This window comes from Lepus europaeus, chromosome 6 (assembly GCF_033115175.1).
Source record: "Lepus europaeus isolate LE1 chromosome 6, mLepTim1.pri, whole genome shotgun sequence".
Taxonomy (NCBI): Eukaryota; Metazoa; Chordata; class Mammalia; order Lagomorpha; family Leporidae; genus Lepus; species Lepus europaeus.
Genome location: NC_084832.1, coordinates 58,428,123 through 58,438,025, shown reverse-complemented (window position 1 = coordinate 58,438,025; position 9,903 = coordinate 58,428,123). Strand labels below are relative to the sequence as shown.

At 51.4% G+C, this 9,903-nt stretch overlaps 1 non-coding gene across 1 annotated transcript; it reads left to right on the top strand.

Moving 5' to 3' along the window:
* Nucleotides 1-906: 906 nt before the first annotated feature.
* TRNAE-UUC (transfer RNA glutamic acid (anticodon UUC)) lies at nucleotides 907-978 on the top strand. The gene has a single exon. It is a non-coding gene; the product is annotated as a tRNA-Glu (tRNA).
* Nucleotides 979-9,903: the final 8,925 nt, after the last annotated feature.

Sequence of the window (9,903 nt, the reverse complement as noted above, 5' to 3'; positions counted from 1 at the left end):
TCCGGACGGTGACCCCCACAGCGCACGTCGTGGCCTCCTTCGGGTCCCCGGTCACGTGAGGAGCCAGGCCGGAGCGAGCCTGTCCCCCGTGTCCGCTGCCAGCAAAGCCACCTGCGTGCGGCCGAAGGAAGCCACAGCGACGACCCCGGGCCCCCAGCGCTCGCCTCAGCCGCTGCCGGAGCCCACAGAGCCCAGGGCGAAGGTCCGGGCCGCTCCCGCTGGCCGGGCTGGCCATGGGCAGCTTCCAGTCCACAGGGGGGTTGGAAAGCACAAGGAATTTCCAAGCACCGGGAAGGCCTCCCGGAAGGGGCTTTCTCCACGTTCGGAACCACCCCGCCTGCTCTTAGCGGCCCAAGTCCGGCCTCTCTGGCCGTTCGGTCCGCACAACCTGGAGTGTCCAGGCTTCCAGGAGGCCCGCGTTCCCGTTCCTGTTTCTTCAGAGGAAGAGATCAGCTTTCCGGAGACGGGACGGTGCCTGGGGCCGGCCTTGACCGCCGCCAAGAGGGCGCGGCCCGCCTGGGTCCGTGGCACGGGGGACACCCGCAGGTCCAGGACGGCGGTTCTGAGGCTCCCCGCGGTCCGTGCTGCCTCACGAGGCGCCGACATGCAAACGCCATTCTTTTGGCATTTAGCAAAAGCTCTCGTGAGGAATTACAGTGACTCACACAATGTAGGGACTACATCGATGTCGGCCTGACGTCTAAGACCAAGAGGCTCAGGAGGCCACAAAAAGCGCGACTGTAGCCAAGAGAAATTCGAGTTCCCTCCGCGCAAGTCGGAAGGGGTTAAACAGCTGCAGAGTTGGCGCAGGCGCACAAGTAGGTTTGACGCTGGCGAGATAGAGCGGGCGGAAGCCAGTGATAACAGCTCAATTTGTTGAGGCTAGCAGGCCCTATCACTGTCGTCTCCCACATGGTCTAGCGGTTAGGATTCCTGGTTTTCACCCAGGCGGCCCGGGTTCGACTCCCGGTGTGGGAACGCCAGTCTTTTAGAAAAGTGGAAACCGATTGAAAGTCTCCCCCAATAGGGTGTGGTGTTTTATTAGATGAAAGCTTTAAAACCCATCTCAGAGCAGCCGGGGAAGAACGGGGCCGAAGCGAAGCAGAACCTGCCCTTAGGAGCTGCGACAGCAGGGAGCAGGGCGGCGTGCGGAGCCGTGCGTTCCCAGGGGCCGCCCCCGTGGTTTCCCCTTGCCCGGTGAATGTGGAGCAGCTTGTTTAGGGGGAGAAAAGGAGGGATAACAGAAAATTAGGCTACTGCCAAGACGGAGGGGGAGGCGGCGGCCGCCGACGCTCTTTTTCTCACGGCTCACATTCTGTGTGTGTGTGTGTGTGTGTTCAGTTAAAAGTGAGAGGTATTAGATTTATTAGAGTCAGAGCCCTCCACCCAGAGTGGTATGGAAGGGGGCTTCCAAGTGAAAAAAAGAAAAAAAAAAAAACCACAAAAACTTGACAAGTAGGTTGACATTCAGTTACAAGGCGGGGACAAAACCCATCGAAAGACTTGATTTGCAATCCACGTTCTGTTTTTGAAACGACTTCAAGCATTGGTGCTGTGCAGGCGTGGTGGTCTTGCCCGGTGAGCCCGGGAAGGCCTTGCTCTCTGCAGGCGTCGGGAGCCTCGCTGGTTCTGGCGCGGGGCTCCCGGGAGGGGCCTCTGATCCCTTCCCAAGCTGTGCCGATGACTTCGCCTCCAAAGGACCTGCTTAGGGATCTGTTCTCTTTTTAAAAAAAAAAAAAAAAAAAAAAAAAGCTTTGGGATTTTATGAGACACAGAAACAAATGTCATCCTTCATAAAAATACGTAAGCTAAATAGATGCTTATTCGCAATTCCTAATAAAGGAGCGGAATCGCTCCACTAGCAGGTCTTCAGTGTTTACGGAGCCGCGTAGGACAGAATGGAGAGGGAAAGTCCTAACAGTAACAATAGGTCGGATTTATTGAGCACTTACTATGCGCTGAACCCTTTAAGGTTCAGTCCTTATTGTTTTATTAGATAATACCTTGAGCCCTGTGTCACTGCAGATCATCAGTTTGCTCTGTGCGAAATGGATGACTCATTCTGAGCAATGTTTAATAAAGGGAACACTTGGAGCCCCTTAGAATTTAGGGAACCAGCAGGGACCATAGAGCCCTGAGGTCTCCTGGACTACAAGGGCAGGGAGGGCAGCCTTGTCTGAAGACTTCCTTTCAGACGGCAGGTGAGTTCCAGGTCGAACCTGTTCATCCTTTTAATGACTTATTTCCATAAAATTTCCATACTTCCAGAAAATAGATTTTTGGCTTCACAGATAGGACAAATGCTTTCTCGAGATGCCTGTCATATTTAGTGGACTCAGAGCTAAGCAGATACTTCTATTTATTTTTTTAAGATTTTATTTATTTATTTGAGAGGTAGAGTTACAGTGAGAGGCAGAGAGAGAGAGAGAGAGAGAGAGAGAGAGATCTGCCATCCGCTGGTTCACTCCCCAAATGGCCGCGAAGGCCAGAGCTGAGCCGATCTGAAGCCAGGAGCCAGGAGCTTCTTCCAGGTCTCCCATGCGGGTGCAGGGGCCCAAGGGCTTGGGCCATCTTCTGTTGCTTTCCCAGGCACAGCAGTTAGCTGGATCAGAAGTGGAGCAGCCAGGACTCGAACCGGCATCCTTATGGGATGCCTGCCTATCAGATCCTTTTAACTTCATAAAATGAAAAGGTTTTAACTTGGAGGGATATGATTACTTCAGCTGTACTCGGCATTGTTATAGCCCTGCATGTTTGTAAAACATTTTGCACCATTTCCCTTCATCATCCTCTCCATCAAACTTTTTAAAATTTTTTTCCAGACAGAGTTAGACAGTGAGAGAGAGAGACAGAGAGAAAGGTCTTTCTTTTTCCATTGGCTCACCCCCCAGATGGCCACTGTGCCGATCCGAAGCCAGGAGCCAGGTGCTTCCTCCTGGTCTTCCCATGCAGGTGCAGGGCCCAAGCACCTGGGCCATCCTCCACTGCCTTCCCGTGCCACAGCAGAGAGCTGGACTGGAAGAGGAGCAACTGGGACAGAATCCAGCGCCCCAACCAGGACTAGAACCCGGGGTGCCTGCACCGCAGGTGGAGGATTAGCCTAGTGAGCCGCGGTGCTGGCCTCCATTAGTCTTTAGAGCCCTGGACTATCTGAGCTGAAAAGGTCCTTGTGCTCCTCACTTTACCCCTGGCTTCTGGGATTTTGTTCCTGATTCCCTAGTGTTGGGTTGCAGGCGGCGTACTCTGTTTAATCTGTCTTGCATTCCCTTCATGAGCTATTCAAGGCCGCGGAGAGAAGGGGCTTCTGTTACAGTTTTCAAGGCCAAAAGTCCAAGATGGGGTGGCCCCATCTGATTGGCCTTGGCGAGGACCTCGTGGCGTTCTTGCTGGCAGAGCCCCAGGGCCGCACGGGACTTGGCGTGTGCCTGTGTGTGTCCTCTGGTCTCTCTCCCTCCTCTTATCAAGCCCCTGGTGTTCCGTCACGGGACTGCACCCTGATGTCCCAGTCTAGTCGCAGCCACTGCCTGGCAATAGCACCAGCCGTGTGGAGTCTCCATCCTGGTCCTGTTGAAACCTCACAGTGGGGATTGCATTGCAATACATGGGCCCTTGGGCGACCCTCAGACCCTAGCCAGACCTTGGCTGATTGCTTCCACCAAAACGCTGAATTCCCACATGGTGTGCTAGGCAGACACCTCTCCTTCCACATCCTGGCCTCAGGGAAGGAAAGAAACACTGTTAAAATTTTTTTTGGATTATGCTTTTGGTCATGGTTCACAATACAACTACATGAACACGGTAGAAATTTTGTGTTTGCATTTTGTTTTCAATTCATCCTGTAACTATGTCTAGAAAGTGCGAAACTTTCTGGGGGCCTTGGCGCTAACCATATGTTCTCAGTGCCTTCCCATCTTTGCACACAGTCATACACTCTAAGGAATTCTGCAAGAAGACTTATTTATGCCCCACCGCAATCGTGTTCATTGTCATGTAGCTCTGTGTGTGTGTGTATGCGTACTGTTGCCAGCAAGAATATTCTGAATAACTGCAAAAGTAAAATTTCACATGAACACAGGAAAGGAAGGCCAATAAGAGTGTTAACTCATCCACATTGTAAAGCTGAGTGACTTGGAAAAACACTGAATACGTGGAAAATCACTGGAACAAATAATCAAAAAATCAATTTGCGAACACCTAGAGGACCACAGGGTATTGGGTAATCATCCCACATCACTTTGTGAAAAACAAAGTTCATCAGGTGAATCTAATTTCCTTTTGTCGCCGAGTGACAGCCACGGTGGCTGGGGGAGCAGTCAGGATAATGTATCCTGAGTGAAGAAAGCTGGGGTTTTGTACCTTGTGGTGTGCGCATTACGAAAAGGTGGGTGAGATGACTTCTGGTTGGCCGGGACGCATTGAAACGGAAGTTGGGAACTCAGCACCAGGCAAACAGGCAACGGAAGCCCAGTACATGCAAAGGAGACCTCTTCCTCCTCCCAAAGTCTCCTCTGCCCCGAGGCCTTGCTTTCCTTAGCTGTCATCCAGGTTGTCTCTGTGCAGGGGACTCTATAATGGGAGGAATCATGGCACTCCTGCATACGGTCATGAAGATTACGTGCGACAATGCACATAACATACTCTGCCCAGTCTGAGGCCAAGGGATGCTGGTTGTGGCCGTCGCCATCATCATCATCGTCGTTAGTTTCTCTTTCTCCTCTACTCCTGCTAATCACAACATTAAATCCTAACACTCCTTCCCCTTCACTGGTGCTCCCCTGTGTTCGTATCCGTTGTCCCTGCCACTGCGCTGGTTCACTGTCTTGCTCCCTGGACTGTGGCTGTAGGCACCACACTGGTTGCCCCGACCACAGATGTCCTATCTTTCCTATCCATGTTCCACCACCAGTTACAGCACAGGATTTCGGGCTCCTACCTCACGCACCATCGATGCTGGTTAATTTCACACTGTTTCATGTTTCTGGTCTATGTTTAAACTTTCCTGTATCAGAAATGCTCACTCGCTCTGTTCCAAACACCTGCCTCTTGCATCTCTTAGGGCTCCACTCAGACATGATGTTCTTGAAGTAGCTTTTGTCTCCCGCTGATGGTGGCTCCTCTGGGCACCTCTCTTCTCGTTCTTTCTGAAGTTGGGGCTTAGTTAAGATGGCATTTTCTACCCATGTCTCTCCTGCCTCCTGAGAGTGGTGAGAAGCTTTGCTTGGCATACTTCTCTCTCATAGCATTGATCATGCTTGCTGTGGCTCCACTGGACTGCACGCCCCAAGGGCAGGGCTCTATACATGGTAAAACTCAGTCAGTGTGTGCTGAAGGAGTGTGTGAGCAGAATGGGAAGGGAGGTTTCCAGTTACAGAAAGCCACTGGAACTAGTTTGAGCCTAGGAGAATCATGGGCTTAGGTATCCCCTCCCCGGGAAGTAGAGTGGGGTGGCTGGCCATGGCACCACCAGAGCACTGGCCCCTTCTCTCGTCTCTCCGTACGTCAGATTGACTCTCACCTTTGGAGGACCCGGGGCTCCCGCCAGCAAGGGACCTGGGCACGGCTGGCTTTGTTCTCAGCTGCTAGGGCCCCCCCACTTGAGAAAGCAGATGGCCTGTTGGGAAGCACTGAGGAGCCGGCGGCCTCACGTGGCCCTGGGCTCTGCCTGTGATGGGGCTTTGGGCTCCCAATCTCCCTTTCTGATCAACGGTTCCATCCCTGCTATGTGGAAGAGGAGAGAGAAAGAGGGATTGAAGCTAACTCACAGGAACTAATAATGGCAATTTAATGTAAATAGTGGTGATTTAATATAGTCCTAACATTGGGCTAAAAATTCCCCAAATTGAGAACACTGAATTTTACGGTATCTGATTTATATCTCAATTTTTAAAAATGTTAGGGCCAGCGCCGTGGCTCACTTGGTTAATCCTCTGCCTGCGGCGCCGGCATCCCATGTGGGCACCGGGTTCTAGTTCTGGTTGCTCCTCTTCCAGTCCAGCTCTCTGCTGTGGCCCGGGAGTGCAGTGGAGGATGGCCCAGGTGCTTGGGCTCCTGCACCCGCATGGGAGACCAGGAAGAAGCACCTGGCTCCTGGCTTCGGATTGGCGCGGCGCCGGCTGTGGTGGTCATTTGAAGGGTGAACCAATGGAAGGAAGACCTTTCTCTCTGTCTCTCTCTCACTGTATATATATATCTCTACCTGTCAAATAAAAAAATTTAAAAAAATTTTAAATTTAAAACATTAAACCATAGATAAAATCATGCTGGAAAAATATGCATTTTAGTACTCTTTGTATTCTTTCTTTTTTTCAGCAAGCATTTCTATATGTTCATTTTGTGTTGGCATTGATCTGAATTTACCTTGTGGGGACTTGTGTGCCTGAAAACACATAAATAGAGGATGAACTCGGGATTTCGTTCTCACTGTGAGAGGAAGGCTCTGGAAGTTTTAGTGCAGGGAGAGCTCTGTCCCCTGGATCTTTCAGGTTTGAGAGCCTTCTGGTCAATCCTCAGTGATCAACAAGAATCATGCTATGGTAAGAGAATGAGACCTCCCCCTACTTCACTTTATTTGAAAGGCAGAGAGGTCTCCCATCCACTGGTTCACTCCCCAAATGCCTGCATCAGCCAGTGGGGCTTGGCCAGGCTGAAGCCAGGACCAGGAACTCTATGTGGTTCTCCTACATGGGTGGCAGGGACCCAGGTCCTTGAGCCATCACCTGTTGCCTTCCAGGATGCACAGTAGCTGGAGCGGAACCACAGTAGATGGGATTCACCTTGGGGATCCCAAGTGATGACGTCACCGTGGCACTACATGCCTGCCCTGTCTCTTGAGATGGACTCCGCAGGCTCAGTTTGAGAGCTTGGCAACTTTGTCATAAGGTAACGTTTTCTTAGGGACTAGCCTAGATCATGTATTCTGTTCTTAGGCCATTTGATCAGAGTTAGCCACATGGCAAAAGTTGCAGGCACAGTCCCAAGACTTCTCTCACTTCTGACGCCAACTGAAGTTTGGGGTGGGGTGGGATGTTCTAACACGTGCTCAGTGTTGAATATGTGCTACAGGGACTCAGCCTTTGTGGAAAGCTGATACAGTGATGGTGGACTCCAGGGAAAGGGGACAGCTGAAACCAACCAAAGGGAGAGACGGCCAGGGCCAAGTCTGGAAGGGCGCCACGTGTAAACTTCTGTGTCCCCTCTCTCCACACGCAGTGGGGATGCAGTCACCCTGCTGGTGTTGATGGGCGACAAGACATACAGAGTGCTGCTTTCCAAGGCAGCTCACTGGAACTTGGCTGCTCAGAGTTTTTCTAGGGCTTCATTGTGTCTGCATGATTGATTGGTTGTCCAGGTGATAGAACTCGGCCTCCAGGTTGACTGTGGGCCAGAGTGTACCTGTGACCCTGTGTGACCCAAGTGGACCATGGGACCCAAAACCCCCTTCCCAAGTCACATGATTGCTTTTCCTGGCGTGGCTACATCCTACCCCAAGACCATCAAGGGAGACCAGCCCCACATTAAGATCTCTTGTTCCCAGCCCTTGTCCTAAATACAGACACACATCTGCTGACATTGACGACTTCCCAGAAGTTGCAGACAAAGGCTGAGCCTCAATTTGAGCAAGAACAATTTCTTGTTGTTCTTCTTCTTTTTCTTCTTTTTAAAAGACTTAGTTATTTGGGGCCGGCGTCATGGCTCACTTGGCTAATCCTTTGCCTTCAGTGCCAGAATCCCATATGGGCACCGGGTTCTGGTCCCGGTTGCTTCTCTTCCAGTCCTGCTCTCTGCTGTGGCCTGGGAAGGCAGTGGAGGATGGCCTAAGTGCCTGGGTGCCTGCACCCGCATGGGAGACCAGGAGGAGGCGCCTGGCTCCTGGCTTCGGATTGGCATAGCTATGGCCGTAGCAGCCATTTGGGGGGTGAACCAACGGAAGGAAGACCTTTCTCTCTGTCTCTCCCTCTCACTGTCTGTAACTCTACCTGATAAATAAATAAATAAATTAAAAGATTTAGTTATTTGAAAGGTAGAATGAGAGAGAGAGAGAGATCCTCCGCCTTACGGCGCCGGCACACAGGGTTCTAGTCCCGGTCGGGGCACCGATCCTGTCCCAGTTGCCCCTCTTCCAGGCCAGCTCTCTGCTGTGGCCAGGGAGTGCAGTGGAGGATGGCCCAAGTGCTTGGGCCCTGCATCCCATGGGAGACCAGGAGAAGCACCTGGCTCCTGCCATCGGATCGGCGCGGTGCGCCGGCTGCAGCGCACCTACCGCGGCGGCCATTGGAGGGTGAACCAATGGCAAAAAGGAAGACCTTTCTCTCTGTCTCCCTCTACTGTCCACTCTGCCTGTCCAAAAAAAAAAAAAAAAAAAAAAAAAGAGAGAGAGAGAGAGAGAGAGCTATTTATCTTCCATTCATTCCCCAGACACAAGGGGTGAACTCCATCCTGGTCTCCCGTATGAGTGGCAGAGTCCTAAGGACTTGGGCCATATTCTGTTGCTTTCCCAGGTGCATTGGCAAAGAGCTGGATCACAAGTGGAGCAAACCAGGGCTTGAAGCGATACCCATATGGGATGCTGGTGTTTTATCTGCTGCACCAAGATGCCGCAAATTCTTCTTTTTTTTTAAAGATTTATTTTATTTGTTTGTTTTAAAAATTTTATTTATTTATTTGAAAGTCAGTTACACAGAGAGAAGAGAGGCAGAGAGAAAGAGGTCTTCCATCCGATGGTTCACTCCCCAATGGCCGCAGTGGCTAGAGCTGCACCGATCTGAAGCCAGGAGGCGGGAGCTTCTTCTGGGTCTCTCACATGGGTGCAGGGGTCCAAGGACTTGGGCCATCTTCTACTGCTTTCCTAGGCCATAGCAGGGAACTGGATGGGAAGTGGAGTAGCCGGGACTCGAACCGGCAGGGATGCCAGCACTGCAGGTGGTGGCTTTACCCACTCCGCCACAGCACCGGCTCCAAGACCAAATTCTTTGTCACCCCACCTTTCATTCTAATTTTTTTTTCTTAATGGAGATGGAGGAGTGTGGATTGGTTACTACCACAAACTATTGGCCAGAAACTTGATAAATGTTCAGGGTAGCGGCTTGAGGGAAACAAACCTTGGACATGGCTGTTTCTGGCCAATCTCCCATCTTTCCTCCAGATTTTCTAAGGGAAGTTAAAGAAGAGGAGGAAGGAGAGGCTGGGAAGAGGCAGGTTTTAGCTGAGGCCACACTGTGTGTCTGGCTGCCTTACCAGGACGTGCTCTGAACCTTAAAATGGAAACACTGGACCGTGGGGGTGTGTCTGACCCTGGGGATCGCATCTCATCTCATCAGAGCTGCAGGTTAGTTTGAGGGATGATGCTTGCATTAGGGTTTACCCCGGAAGCTCAAAAGCAAAGATAGGGGGTTGGACGCTGCTGGGTGCACCAAATGGGGGCCTGCTGGGATTTTGTCCAGCTCACATAGCATTTGACTGTGGACCTGGGGTGCTCATGTTGTCATCATCAGGGAACCTCCTTGGTGGGTTTTAGCTGTGTTGGCCAAATCAGCTGCACCCACTTGTGCTTGGCTCCCCCACAAAATTAGTTAAGTCTACTTAGCAAAGACAGCGAGCTAGCCCAGCATCTATATCTTGCCTTTGGGTTCCTGTCCATCCGGCACTGTCTTTTATTCTAAGCCCTCGTATAGGGGAGTCTGGGAGGAAGGGTTGTATGGAGAACAAGGCAGGAGATTTTTGGAAGCATCCAACCTGTCCATTGAGTCTGCTGCAGAGCCGTGAATCTGACAGTTATCAGAAGCTGGAGTAATTTTCCATAACCTGTGCTTGTTAATGTCCTCATTGAGGTTAATGGATTCAGGGGAGGCAGAGAGCAGTGCACTGAGGGAAATGAAGGAGGAATAATCAGAATTTGGCAACAGC